Raw genomic sequence first — 16,450 nt, forward strand, 5'->3', positions numbered from 1 at the left:
TTATAGAGAGTGAGCTTCTACTTGTTTGCATAGGATGTTAGAGGTATCACCTTTGCCTGCGAGGCAGCAAGGTATTACGGTTACAGGTATTACAGCTCTCATCGACACTTCACTCCTGATTTGTCCAGACAAGAGGACTAGATCTAGCAGAAGCATGAATTAGTGTTCCCACTCCATTCTCTGTCCTATTTGATAAGTAATACCTTGTTTTCAGTTATCTCACAATTTGGGAAACTGTCAGATAAAAACAATCCTTTAATCCCAACTAACGTTAAGTAGTTAATATTGATCTAAGAAAGATAGTTGCTATTAACTTATATATTTAATATTGACTTTACAAAATGTGATGCAATGAAGAGAAACATAAAAATTTCCATCATTTTATATCATTAGTTAGTCTGTTGAACTATTTTATGCTGCCTTGAAACTTGTTGAAATCCAAAGTGCTAATTCAGGAATGTAAAAGTCATTGATTTCAATTTACTTTTATCTACATATAAATATAAAGTAAAGGGAATATTTCAGACAATTAGTTGTATAATTGAATTCTACTAACATTTGATTTTAAAATATTCTGATGCAACGATTTCAAAGAAGAGAACTTTGCACAGAATTTTGGAGTTAGAAAGGATCTTAGGTGTCTTTGTAGTCCAACTCCTTGCTGAAACATGAATCCCTTCCTGCAAACATAACTGTCTGAAAACATTTTACGTTGTATATGAAGACACAGATTCAACTTAACACTAATTAGAAGAAATAAGCAAGAACAAAAGAAAAAAATCTGTAATTGAACTCTCCCTTTCCTTTCCTCTTTCCTAGATCTACTGAGATGTTTCCACGTGCCAGCCGCCCAGGCACTGAACTGCCCCTCAAGGCACTCACAGGCCACTAGAAGATACTCACCTATAAACAAAGCATTATGAGAACACCATGCAGGGGGCCCAGAAGAATTAATAATTAATTTTGCCTGGAGAAGTCAGAAAGGAATTTGAGCTGGGTTTAGCCAATGAAAAGAGACAGGTAGTTTAGGGAGAGCACCTACTGTTTTATAGAATTATTTATGGCACACTTGGGAAGCAGAAGTTCAGGCAATAATAGGAAATAGGGCTAGAGATATAACATGGGGATAGATTTTGTAAGTCCTAATATGTCATGCAAAGGAATCTGAACATTATCCAAACACAAAACTTCTAAATATCCTAAAGCAAAAGAGCAACATAATAAATTTTGGTGTTTAGGAACACGATATTGCCAGAATTTTAGATTGGAGACATGGGGACACACTGGTGGATAGGGAACTGATGCATTTGTCCAGATGAGAGACAAAGATGTCTTGAGCAGTGATTTACAGTTATCTTTATACATCTGTCTTCCTCATTCACATACACAGAAAGGTCTGAGTTAAAGACATACGCTCAAGAGGCTTTGGTAGTCGAGTGGCTGTGGAACTGAAGGAGAAGAAAACACTTTTGGACTAAGAAGAATGGGTAGATGGTGAGGCCCTTAACTTGGATAAGAAACATATAAGGAGGAACTACCAGAGGGGAATGTTGAGTTTGGTCAGCTTCCAGTTGACTTTTCAGTGTGACATTCTGAGGAAAGTTTGATATGATGGACTCTATAGAATGGCTTATCAATACTTTCTTTCTCTTGAGATCTCCTTCCTCATCCACATACTGCAAGATTTTCCTTGTCTTCACATGATTTCCATACCTTGCCCACCCACAACGTCCACCCAGAGTTGCTGATCCAGGGAGAAGCAAGACTCTTCATGGTATTTTTGTTCTTGGGAGAAAATTGCTCATTTATTTCTTCTCTGTCACTTATATTGTTAGCAACAATTTATATTTTTGTGGCCAATTTCAGTAGCTGTATGGGCTAAAATAGTGTTTGGCTACATGTATCAGAAATCCAGAGGTAGGCAGTCAAGGACCAGTATGGTTTTCAAGGAAATCATTAAAGATCGAGGACATTTCTAGATTCCTCTTCTACCATCTGTAGCAACACCTTTCATTCTCATGGTCTAAAGACAGCGATTTTATCTCCAGGTAGTACACCTACATCTACATCAGGGCAAAAGGCATGAGTATGCTAAGTTGTCCATTTTTAGCACTAAAAAATAGCTTTCCCAGAAGTTCAACCCAAGAAATTTCTTCTATCTAGTTGCCCAGAATTATGAGACTTGAACTCGCCTAAATGCAAGGGGGCCTGGGAGATTTAGTTATTTGCTGGGTATGTTGCTGTCAAAAATAAACTGTGACCTGTGAGTAAGAAAGAATATATGTTGAGACATACAACTAGCTGAGTCTGCCAACCACATTTTCCTTTTTTGAAAAAAAATTTTCTTGAAGTATAGTTGGTTTACAATGTTGTGTTAATTTCTGCTGTACAGCAAAGTAACTCTGTTATACATACATATATATTCTTTTTCATATTCTTTCCCGTTATGGCTTATCACAGGATGTTGAATATAGTTCCCTGTGCTATACTGTAAGACCTTGTTGCTTACCCACACCTTTTCCTTTTAAGTATAAAAAGGAGAAGGTTTTCTTACAGATCATAGTTTCTACTTGATATAGTGTCTTCCCTCGGTATCCACAAGGGATTGGTTCCAGGACCCTTGCAGATACCCAAATCCACAGATGTTCAAGTCCCTTATATAAAATGGCATAGTATTTACATATAACCTACTTACATCCTCCTGTATACCTTATATCATCTCTAGATTATGAATAATACCTAATACAATGTAAATAGTTGTAAAAAAAAAAACACTGTCAATAGTTGCTGGCATTCAACAAATTCAAGTTTTTCTTTTTGAAACTCTGGGGTTTTTTGTTTTATATTTTTGATGTGTCATTGTTTGGACCCACAGATGTAGAGCCTGTGAATACACAGGACTGGCCATACCAGCACACTAAAGATAGAGGGAAAAAAGGCAGGGGGATCCTAATGGGGGAGGGTCACCTGAGAATAAGAGTCTAACTTTTCTCCAGGTGCAAGCAAATTTCTAATATGTTCTTTTCTCCCCTTCTAGCTGCTCCCTTTCATGGAGTAAAAGAAGTGCTTACGGTTCCAAGATAATACTGATCCAGAAAGGCTAGACTTGAGAAGAATAGAGCAGCCTGGATTAGTATTATTGGGGCAAACAAAAGTAGGCTAGGGACTTCCCTGGTGGTCCAGCGGTTAAGACTCCACGCTCCCAATGCAGGGGTCCCGGGTTTGATCCCTGGTCAGGGAACTAGATCCCGCGTGCAACAACTAAGACCTGGTGCAGCCAAATAAATAAATAAATATTTTTAAGAAAGAAAAAGAAGTAGGCTAAATTTTACCTATTAACTCATTAGAGAAAAAATGGAGGATACTTGAAGTTAGCAAGGACAATCAAACTGTCCCAGGCCAACAATCCATTTTGATTAATTCCAAAAATGTTCCCAATTCTTCACCAATCCCTTTGCAATATGACTTTGCAGCTACTACCATCAAGAGATGTGTCGGTCATGTCAATTTCCCTATTCCGGAATATGGGCTGGTCTTGGGACTTGCTTCAGTCAAGGGAATACTGTAGCTGTGTGTCAGTTCTAAGCTCAGGTCTCAAAAGACTTTGTGCACTTTCACTTTCTCTCTTTGAACCCTGGAGACCATGTATGTAATCAAGTCTGAACTAGATTGATGGATGACAAAAAATGCAAGACCCAATCATTGTTGTTATCCCAGACCATAACAAATTAACCATCAGACATTTGAGAGAAGCCATCATAGACAAGGCAGGCCCCAATTAACCTTCCAACTGTCTTAATAAGTCCAGTTACTTTCAGCCAAGCTTGACCCAATTCAGATCTGTACAGTTGTGAGCAATAAAATAATGGCTATGGTTTGAAGCCACTAAACCTTTTAGGATGGTTTGGTACACAACAATAAATAGTTGATATATTGACAACTGGGATTCCCTAAAATGAATAGTCTTCCAGGGGTTTACACATATATTATTTATATTGTAAGTAAATTGTTTTAGTCATATCTTAATGGGACTAGTCTCAAGTGAATGAAAATTTAATTTGGAGGATAGAAAAGAGGAAATATTCAGGCAGGTCACTAGGTCACTTTCTGGAAGAACTGTGAGATTTAGGAACTATGGAGGAAAGCATGATATTATTAGTGGCCTCCAAGGCAGGGAAGGGCTAAAGGAAAATGAGATGGCTCTGGGAGAAACTACCCAAGAGTCATAGTAAGAATTAGAAAATTAGTCTTCTATTGAGCACCTTATTCTCCATCAGGCACTATACTAAATGCTTAACACTCATTGTGATTTGATTTCAACCTAACCACAATCTTTAAAGTTGTGAAAATGAGGCCATAGATAAATTATCTTACTTGGCCAAGGTCACTAAGTGGGGGTTTCCAGAGCCGGAGTCTGTTCGGCCTCTAAATACTGGGCTCTGCCTTTTATCTTATTTTTGTGCCTAGGATTCTGGTAGTAGCTGCCGTGCAATTGAAGGTCTTATTTGCACTCTGACCACAGATGATAAATATCTGAGCTGCTAGGTGAGGACTTTTTGCTACACTGTCAACCTCAGTTTCCAAGAGTTCATCCTAGTATCCCCAACACAGGCTGCTGTTAAGTCCAGGTCTTAATTCCTCCACCACCCCTCACTTTGATAGATGGAAAAGATAAAGGAAGGGAAAAAAAAAAATAAGAGAGTTGCTTCTGACACTGTTCTCAGCAAGATTATTAGCATAACACACAGAGGTACCCATACACACACACACACACACACACACACACGCACACACACATTCTATACATACACTGTGAAACCACTTGCCTTGACTGTGCCGCGTATCTTCTTTTTCCAAAATAATCAAGCAAATTTTGGTAATCTTCACTCCTGGTAAAAATGCTATGGTGGGAGAGAGGGGGAAGATGGCGGAAGAGTAAGACGCGGAGATCAACTTCCTCCCCACAGATACATCAGAAATACAACAATACGTGGAACAATTCCTATAGAACACCTACTGAACGCTGGCAGAAAACCTCAGACCTCCCAAAAGGCAAGAAACTCCACACGTACCTCGGAAAGGGGATTAAGAGCGCTGCTTAAAGGAGCTCCAGAGACAGGCGCGAGCCGCGGCTAACAGCGCGGACCCCAGAGACAGGCATGAAAGGCTGAGGCTGCTTCTGCCGCCACTGAGAAGCCTGTGTGCGAGTACAAGTCACTCTCCACACCTCCCCTCCCGGGAGCCTGTGATACACGTACAACTTCCCGGGAGAAAGCACGGCGCGCCTCAGGCCGGTGCAACGTGCCGCACGCAGGCCCCTGCCGCTGCAGGCCCGCCCCGCACCCCGTGCCCCGCACCCCGTGCCCCGCACCCCGTGCCCCGCACCCCGTGCCCCGCACCCCGTGCCCCGCACTCCCCCTGGCCTGAGAGAGGCAGAGGCCACTAATCAGCGGCTCCTTTAACCCAGTCCTGTCTGAGCGAAGAACGGACGCCCTCCGGCGCAGAGGCGGGGCCAAATCCAAAACTGAGCCCCGGGAGCTGTGCGAACAAAGAATAGAAAGGGAAAATTCTCCCAGCAGCCTCAGGAGCAGAGGATTGAATCTCCACAATCAACTTGATGTACCCTGCCTCTGGGGAATACCTGAAGAGACAACGAATCATCCCAAATTGAGGAGGTGGACTTTGAGAGAAATATTTATTTTTTTCCCCTTTTCCTCTTTTTGTGTGTATGTGTATGCTCCTGTGTGAGATTTTGTCTGTACTGCTTTGCTTTCACCATTTGTCCTAGGGTTCTATCCGTCCGTTTTTTTTTTTTTTTTTTACTTTTTAAAAAATATTTTTTCCTAACAATTTTTTATTTTAATAATTTTTCGTAATAATTTTTATTAATAATTATTTTTATTTTATTTTATCTTCCTTTATTTTATTTTCTTTTATCCTCTTTCTTTCTTTCTACTTTTATCCCTTTTATTCTGAGCCATGTGGATGAAAGGCTCTTGGTGCTGCAGCCAGGAGTCAGTGCTGTGCCTCTGAGGCGGGAGAGCCAACTTCAGGAAACTGGTCCACAAGACATCTCCCAGCTCCACCTAATATCAAACAGTGAAAATCTCCCGGAGATCTCCATCTCAACACCAACACCCAGCTTCACTCAACGACCAGCAAGCTACAGTGCTGGACACCCTATGCCAAACAACTAGCAAGACAGGAATACAACCCCACCCATTAGCAGAGAGGCTGCCTAAAATCATAATAAGTCCACAGACACCCCCAAACACACCACCAGACGTGGACCTGCCCACCAGAAAGACAAGATCCAGACTCATCCACCAGAACACAGGCACTAGTCCCCTCCACCAGGAAGCCTACACAACCCACTGAACAAACTTTAGCCACTGGGGACAGACACCAAAAACAACGGGAACTACGAACCTGCAGCCTGCAAAAAGGAGACCCCAAACACGGTAAGTAAAATGATAAGACAGAAAAACACACAGCAGATGAAGGAGCAAGATAAAAACCCACCAGACCTAACAAATGAAGAGTAAATAGGCAGTCTACCTGAAAAATAATTCAGAATAATGATAGTAAAGTTGATCCAAAATCTTGGAAATAGAATAGAGAAAATGCAAGAAACATTTAACAAAGACCTAGAAGAACTAAAGATGAAACAAGCAATGATGAACAATACAATAAATGAAATTAAAAATACTCTAGATGGGATTGATAGCAGAATAACTGAGGCAGAAGAATGGATAAGTGACCTGGAAGATAAAATAGTGGAAATAACTACCGCAGAGCAGAATAAAGAAAAAAGAATGAAAAGAACTGAGGACAGTCTCAGAGACCTCTGGGACAACATTAAACGCACCAACATTCGAATTATAGGGGTTCCAGAAGAAGAAGAGAAAAAGAAAGGGACTGAGAAAATATTTCAAGAGATTATAGTTGAAAACTTCCCTAATATAGGAAAAGAAATAGTTAATCAAGTCCAGGAAGCACAGACAGTCCCATACAGGATAAAACCAAGGAGAAACACGCCAAGACACATATTAATCAAACTGTCAAAAATTAAATACAAAGAAAACATATTAAAAGCAGCAAGGGAAAACAACAAATAACACACAAGGGAATCCCCATAAGGTTAACAGCTGATCTTTCAGCAGAAACTCTGCAAGCCAGAAGGGACTGGCAGGACATATTTAAAGTGATGAAGGAGAAAAACCTGCAACCAAGATTACTCTACCCAGCAAGGATCTCATTCAGATTTGATGGAGAAATTAAAACCTTTACAGACAAGCAAAAGCTGAGAGAGTTCAGCACCACCAAACCAGCTTTACAACAAATGCTAAAGGATCTTCTCTAGGCAAGAAACACAAGAGAAGGAAAAGACCTACAATAATGAACCCAAAACAATTAAGAAAATGGGAATAGGAGCATGCATATCGATAATTACCTTAAATGTAAATGGATTAAATGCTCCCACCAAAAGACACAGATTGGCTGAATGGAAACAAAAACAAGACCCATATATATGCTGTCTACAAGAGACCCACTTCAGAACTAGAGACACATACACGCTGAAAGTGAGGGGATGGAAAAAGATATTCCATGCAAATGGAAACCAAAAGAAAGATGGAGTAGCAATTCTCATATCAGACAAAATAGACTTTAAAATAAAGACCATTAGAAGAGACAAAGAAGGACACTACATAATGATCAAGGGATTGATCCAAGAAGAAGATATAACAATTGTAAATATTTATGCACCCAACATAGGAGCACCCCAATACATAAGGCAAATACTAACAGCCATAAAAGGGGAAATTGACAGTAACACATTCATAGTAGGGGACTTTAACACCCCACTTTCACCAATGGACAGATCATCCAAAATGAAAATAAATAACGAAACATAAGCTTTAAATGATACATTAAACAAGGTGGATTTAATTGATATTTATAGGACATTCCGTCCAAACACAACAGAATGCACATTTTTCTCAAGTGCTCATGGAACATTCTCCAGGATAGATCATATCTTGGGTCACAAATCAAGCCTTGGTAAATTTAAGAAAACTGACATTGTATCAAGTATCTTTTCTGACCACAACGCCATGAGACTAGATATCAATTACAGGAAAAGATCTGTAAAAAATACAAACACGTGGAGGCTAAACAATACACTACTTAATAATGAAGTGATCACTGAAGAAATCAAAGAGGAAATAAAAAAATACCTAGAAACAAATGACAATGGAGACACAATGACCCAAAACCTATGGGATGCAGCAAAAGCAGTTCTAAGGGGGAAGTTTATAGCAATACAAGCCCACCTTAAGAAGCAGGAAACATCTCGAATAAACAACCTAACCTTGCACCTCAAGCAATTAGAGAAAGAAGAACAAAAATGCCCCAAAGCTAGCAGAAGGAAAGAAATCATAAAAATCAGATCAGAAATAAATGAAAAAGAAATGAAGGAAACGATAGCAAAGATCAATAAAACTAAAAGCTGGTTCTTTGAGAAGATAAACAAAATAGATAAACCACTAGCCAGACTCATCAAGAAAAAAAGGGAGAAGACTCAAATCAATAGAATTAGAAATGAAAAAGGAGAAGTAACAACTAACACTGCAGAAATAAAAAAAATCATGAGAGATTACTACAAGCAACTCTATGCCAATAAAATGGACAATCTGGAAGAAATGGACAAATTCTTAGAAATGCACAACCTGCCAAGATTGAATCAGGAAGAAATAGAAAATATGAACAGACCAATCACAAGCACTGAAATTGAAACTGTGATTTAAAATCTTCCAACAAACAAAAGCCCAGGACCAGATGGCTTCACAGGTGAATTCTATCAAACGTTTAGAGAAGAGCTAACACCTATCCTTCTCGAACTCTTCCAAAATATAGCAGAGGGAGGAACACTCCCAAATTCCTTCTACGAGGCCACCATCACCTTGATACCAAAACCAGACAAGGATGTCACAAAGAAAGAAAACTACAGGCCAATATCACTGATGAACATAGATGCAAAAATCCTCAACAAATACTAGCAAACAGAATCCAACAGCACATTAAAAGGATCATACACCATGATCAAGTGGGGTTTATTCCAGGAATGCAAGGATTCTTCAATATACGCAAATCTATCAATGTGATAAACCATATTAACAAATTGAAGGAGAAAAACCATATGATCATCTCAATAGATGCAGAGAAAGCTTTCGACAAAATTCAACACCCATTTATGATAAAAACCCTCCAGAAAGTAGGCATAGAGGGAACTTTCCTCAACATAATGAAGGCCATATATGACAAGCCCACAGCAAACATCATCCTCAATGGTGAAAAACTGAAAGCATTTCCACTAAGATCAGGAACAAGACAAGGTTGCCCACTCTCACCACTCTTATTCAACATAGTTTTGGAAGTTTTAGCCACAGCAATCAGAGAAGAAAAGGAAATAAAAGGAATCCAAATCGGAAAAGAAGAAGTAAAGCTGTCACTGTTTGCAGATGACATGATACTATACATAGAGAATCCTAAAGATGCTACCAGAAAACTACTAGAGCTAATCAATGAATTTGGTAAAGTAGCAGGATACAAAATTAATGCACAGAAATCTCTGGCATTCCTATATACTAATGATGAAAAATCTGAAAGTGAAATCAAGAAAACACTCCCATTTACCATTGCAACAAAAAGAATAAAATATCTAGGAATAAACCTACCTAAGGAGACAAAAGACCTGTATGCAGAAAATTATAAGACACTGATGAAAGAAATTAAAGATGATACAAATAGATGGAGAGATATACCATGTTCTTGGATGGGAAGAATCAACATTGTGAAAACGACTCTACTACCCAAAGCAATCTACAGATTCAATGCAATCCCTATCAAACTACCACTGGCATTTTTCACAGAACTAGAACAAAAAATTTCGCAATTTGTATGGAAACACAAAAGACCCCGAATAGCCAAAGCAATCTTGAGAACGAAAAAAGGAGCTGGAGGAATCAGGCTCCCTGACTTCAGACTATACTACAAAGCAACAGTAATCAAGACAGTATGGTACTGGCACAAAAACAGAAAGATAGATCAGTGGAACAGGATAGAAAGCCCAGATATAAACCCACGCACATATGGACACCTTATCTTTGATAAAGGAGGCAGGAATGTACAGTGGAGAAAGGATAGCCTCTTCAATAAATGGTGCTGGGAAAACTGGACAGGTACATGTAAAAGTATGAGATTAGATCACTCCCTAACACCATACACAAAAATAAGCTCAAAATGGATTAAAGACCTAAATGTAAGGCCAGAAACTATCAAACTCTTAGAGGAAAACATAGGAAGAACACTCTATGACATAAATCACAGCAAGATCCTTTCGGACCCACCTCCTAAAGTAGTGGAAATAAAAACAAAAATAAACAAATGGGACCTAATGAAACTTCAAAGCTTTTGCACAGCAAAGGAAACCATAACCAAGACCAAAAGACAACCCTCAGAATGGGAGAAAACATTTGCAAATGAAGCAACTGACAAAGGATTCATCTCCAAAATTTACAAGCAGCTCATGCAGCTCAATAACAAAAAAACAAACAACCCCATCCAAAAATGGGCAGAAGACCTAAATAGACATTTCTCCAAAGAAGATATACAGAATGCCAACAAACACATGAAAGAATGCTCAACATCATTAATCATTAGAGAAATGCAAATCAAAACTACAATGAGATATCATCTCACACCAGTCAGAATGGCCATCATCAAAATATCTAGAAACAATAAATGCTGGAGAGGGTGTGGAGAAAAGGGGACACTCTTGCACTGCTGGTGGGAATGTGAATTGGTTCAGCCACTATGGAGAACAGTATGGAGGTTCCTTAAAAAACTACAAATAGAATTACCATATGACCCAGCAATCCCACTACTGGGCATATACCCTGAGAAAACCAAAATTCAAAAAGAGTCATGTACCAAAATGTTCATTGCAGCTCTATTTACAATAGCCAGGACATGGAAACAACCTAAGCGCCCATCATCGGATGAATGGATAAAGAAGATGTGGCACATATACACAATGGAATATTACTCAGCCTTAAAAAGAAATGAAATTGAGCTATTTGTAATGAGATGGATAGACCTAGAGTCTCTCATACAGAGTGAAGTAAGTCAGAAAGAAAAAGACAAATACCGTATGCTAACACATATATGTGGAATTTAAGGGAAAAAAATGTCATGAAGAACCTAGGGGTAAGACAGGAATAAAGACGCAGACCTACTGGAGAACGGACTTGAGGATATGGGGAGGGGGAAGGGTGAGTTTTGACAGGGCGAGAGAGAGTCATGGACATATACACACTAACAAGCGTAGTAAGGTAGATAGCTAGGGGGAAGCAGCCGCAAGGCACAGGGATATTAGCTCGGGGCTTTGTGACAGCCTGGAGGGGTGGGATGGGGAGAGTGGGAGGGAGGGAGACGCAAGAGGGAAGACATATGGGAACATATGTATATGTATAGCTGATTCACTTTGTTATAAAGCAGAAACTAACACACCATTGTAAAGCAATTATACCCCAATAAAGATGTTTTTAAAAAAAAAAAAAAGACCCAATGCAGCCATAAATAAATTTACTAAAAAAAGAAAAAAAAATCCAAAGTCCTTACCATGGTCAAAAAGTGCATGTGTTTTCTGATCTCTGCTTTCCTCTTCGATTTCTTCTTTGTAAACTTTTTCTTTTATTCATTATGCTCCAGTCTCTCTGGCTTTCTTTCCTTCAAGTTCAAATCAAAACTCAAGCCCTATGCATAGGTAATTTCCTCCCTCCTGCCCCACTCCCACCCACCGCTTTTTCCCAGGATCTGCCCATCTGGCTTTTTATCCTCAAGTTCAACCTTAAATGTCAGCTTTTTGAAAGCCCTTCTCTGACCACCTTATTTGATATTACCTCCCCAGCTTCACATCACATTACCCTGTTTCATTTTATTCATAGCATTTATGAGTCTCTGAGCTTATATTTTCCTTTATTTGATTACTGTTTATCTCCTAACACTAGAATGAAAGCTCCATGAAATTAGGGAATCCAGTTTGTTTTATTACCACTATATTCGTGTCATGAACAATATGACAACATCAGTGTTCTACCAAAGATCCCCAGCCTCTTCCTTTTGATTTGCTTTCAAGGGTTAGTGTTTGCAGCTCTTTAGCCCTGACATTGGTATTGGATTGACTATCATTCAATAGCTGTTGACAGTCTGGTAGCTTGCTTTGTTTAGGAAAGAGAGGCAGATATTTCCTAGAAAAATCTCACCTGCTAAAGGCCACCTGGTTTTTCCAGACCTAGGCGGGGTAGAATTGTACCATGCACTTTCCTTGATAATCCAAGTCTAGTAGTTGTTACCTGTTGGGGTCTTGAAATCTCTTGAGACTCTGATAAACATAATGGACACTGTTCTAAGAATAACGTAAAGTAGTACATACTACCAAATTTTGTATATCATTTTCAAGGGTTCATAGAATTCCTGAAGCTCATTTATGGACCCTGGGTTAAGAATCTCTGCTCTAGGCTGTCTCTGCTCTGATACATGACTAGTGCTACATGCAGGGTGGTGGGCCCAGCACTCTTTCAGGGCCCACCCAGTGAGGCAAGGCAACAGGACCAAGCTGGGAGGGAAAGATCTCTGTGATCAGGACTGGGTGGTTAGACAGAAGAAAAGGAAGAGCAAGAGGAATGGGGGTGGAGAAGGGAGTGGAAAAGTTGAAGAGAAGCAAGGAGTATGCAGTAAGAGAATAGCTGAAACAGAAAGATGAGAATCCTTGGGCGGAGAAATAGATACCATCTACTGCCCCAGGTCTTGTCTTTGGTTACTAACTCTGGTTCTGACGCTCTGGAGAAGAGGTGAAGAGTTTTTCTACTTTTTCCCATAAAGTAGAAGACTTACAGAAACTTAGAGGCCAATTCAAACGTAACCATAAAGACACACAGATGAGTTTCTGCTTAGACGATGTAACACCATGTGGTAGTGAATTTATTTCTGTGACTACGCCAGGGGACCCATGCCTTTGCAACCATTTTGTTTTCTGTGGGAGAAACCGAGGTCCTTGTACATTCCTCTTGCACCCCGATCTTTGTTCCTTAGTGCAGATGAGACAACATGCTAGTGGGCTTGTAATGAAGCTTGAAAGGGGATCCTCAGCGTAAACAAAACCCTGACGTAGCAGAGGCAAACATGGTGAGATGACTTTGTAAACGTTAGAATGAGGTCAGATTGAGAACTACTCTGCTAGTTGGCCAAATTTTGGTAATGACTCATGTCATGCCCTTAAAACATGATTCAGTAGACTTCAGTTATTATTCTAAAGAAATACAGTGTGATTATTCATCATTCATTCTTTCAACGCATATTTAATACATACCTACTAGAATTAAAGCACTGCTGAGGTATGGAAGGTACAAAAAAGTACTACCCATCCCCTGCCACAACCCAGAAGATATGGAAATTGCATGTGTAAGTTTCTCCCCCTACTTTTAGAAGTTTTGTTTGTTTGTTTGTTTAATGCAAATAGAAGACTAATTTTTATTCTGTTTCACCTACGGCAGTGTCTCCTCTTTCTTGATCCTCTGTAAAGTATTAAAAATAAGAGAGTTTTTAAATACATATTTTGTCAAGTAATTTAACTTCTAGGAACCTTGGTTTCTTCATCTACAAAATGGAGATTATAACCTTACAAGGATGTTATTAAAATTGTCAAATTGTTAAAATTAAGTGGTAATGTATACAGAGTGCCTGAAACGTAATCAGTACTCAACAAATTCTATCTATAGGTATAATTATTATTTTGTGAGTGCCACTGCATTCTTCTCACCCAAGCTTGAAAACATTTTCTTTATTCTTCCCACTGACACAAAATCAATTATTGAGTTCTAGTGGCTCTTCCTTGAAAATGTTCCTCATAATTGCCCTCTCGTTTCCATTTCTTCTGCCACCTTCCTAATTTACCTTCCTTATTTTATCTTCTTAGATTTTGTGTTGGGCAACCAGATGGTTTTTCTTAAAACATGCTTTTTGGCTCCCCTGTTTCCTCAGTGGCTTCCCAGCATACACCGAATAAAGCACAAATGCTACTGTTCAGAATCCTCACATTTATACTTTGCTAATCATTTCCATTTTGCCTGAAGAGAAACTCTGTATTGCTGTCAGATTCACTCACCATGTCTTCTAGATCCAACTCATCCTTCAGCTCCACTTCAAAGTCTTCTTCTAATCACTCTAACCAAATCGTCCCCTTATCTCATCCTTTATAGGATGTCTAAGGCATAGCATACCTTCTATAGCATTTACTTTGTATTAAAATATATTTCGGCAATACTATAGTGTTGGCAATACTATAAAAGTGTAGGTGTTGAGGCAAATAACTGTGGTGATTAAATTAATAAAGCACCTTGAATGTATCTTATCCTTATAAAGCACTTAATAGTCATTAATACTATTGCTGTACATTTCTTATTTCCCTACTAAAACGTTCCTAGATGACAATGGTCTTCTGGTATTGATAGTATGTTTTCCGATACTTTACCTAGTAAACTTTTATTAGATTTTTAGTAATTCTAATTACTTGCTCACAAACTGATTTCTTATTGGTTCTGAGTTAACTTCTTTTCATGCTTTAAGACATGATAACTTCATCGTTGTCAGGGATGTGCTAACTCACACTCCCTGGGACTGATATGTGATTTGAGGATTATTAGTGTTGATGAAAAAAACCCAGTTAACAAGTCAGGATATGTAAGTGGATAGAACAGTTGTTTCGAGTAATATGACATCGTAATTGCAATTAACACTCCCTACTGCATGCCCTCATGCAAATGAGTACCAAATAGCTTAAGAATTGCTTTGAAATCCTGTCACAAGTCCCTTATCTTGCCAGACTTATTTTTTGTAATGATTGGGAAGGAGGTTGGACTGAGAAAAAGAATAACATTTTATTTGAGGATCTCAAAGCGTTTGGTGAGGCTACCTCCCATTTTGCGGATCAGGTACACTTATGTTTGGAGCAGTTCAATGCATTTCTTTTGGCTATACTGCCATCCAGGAAGAGGGCTATCTGCACAGTAGAATATTTTATATTCCGAAATACTGTTCTTGGCTTTTCCAAAATAATTCATCTGCTCTTTTATCTTATGGCCACTGTGACTGTGTACCCAGTCAGAGTTCCTCTCTCATGTGCCTGATGGAAAGATGAGAGGTGAATTGATGGTCTACCTGGAGCAATAGTATTGAACTTCAGCTACGAGTTTCTTATTATGTTTTCCCCCCGATTTTATTTTTATTTTATTTATTTAATAAATTTTATAGATTTCTGTCTTTAAATTTATTTATTTATTTTTGGCTGAGTTGGGTCTTCGTTTCTGTGCGAGCGTTTTTCTTTAGTTGTGGCAAGCAGGGGCCACTCTTCATCGCGGTGCGTGGGCCTCTCACTATTGCGGCCTCTCTTGTTGCGGAGCACAGGCTCCAGACGCGCAGGCTCAGTAGTTGTTGCTCACGGGCCTAGCTGCTCCTCTGCGTGTGGGATCCTCCCAGACCAGGGCTCGAACCCATGTCCCCTGCATTAGCAGGCAGATTCTCAACCACTGCGCCACCTGGGAAGCCCCCACTGATTTTATTTTAATTAATTAATTTATTTTATAAATGTGGACCATTTTTAGAATCTTTATTGAATTTGTTACAATATTGCTTCTGTTTTATGTTTTGTTTTTTTTTTGGCCGCAAGGCATGTGGGATCTTAGCTCCCCCACCAGGGATTGAACCCGTGCCCCCTGCATTGGAAGGTGAAATCTTAACCACTGGACCGCCAGGGAAGTCCCATCCCCTGATTTTATTTAATAATTATTATTTTTTTCATTCTTTCCTACTCATTTTCAATTTGAGTCAATTTGTTTGAACATGTATCATTTTAAGCACCTTGAGTCTCTTTTCAGACAAGATGGGCACATAACTAATTTTTACACTATTCACACATGGGACCTTGGACAAGTTACTTAACCTTTCGAAGTTCCCTCTCTGTAAAATGGAACTAATAATCCATAACTCACAGAGATGTCTGGGGGATTAAATAAAATAACTCATGTAAATTACTTGGTGCGTAGTAGGCATTCAATAAATGTCAGTTCGCTTCTTATCCCAGTTAATAATGCTTATTAGACTATATTAAAAACTAGAACCAGACTGTGATAATGTATTTCTTTATTAAGTACTTAAGCCAAATAACTAATTTCCCCCAGGAGGAAGAGAGAGAGATGTTGAATTAGTTTCATTTGGTGAACTTATTTATTAATCTTTTTTTTCAGCATTATTTAGTTTCATAATCCATAATTTAGTTTCCATGCAACCAAAATGTCACAGTTCAGTACTACTTTTAGCTCTATTGTGATTG

Source organism: Phocoena sinus, chromosome 1 (assembly GCF_008692025.1).
Source record: "Phocoena sinus isolate mPhoSin1 chromosome 1, mPhoSin1.pri, whole genome shotgun sequence".
NCBI classification, from domain to species: domain Eukaryota; kingdom Metazoa; phylum Chordata; class Mammalia; order Artiodactyla; family Phocoenidae; genus Phocoena; species Phocoena sinus.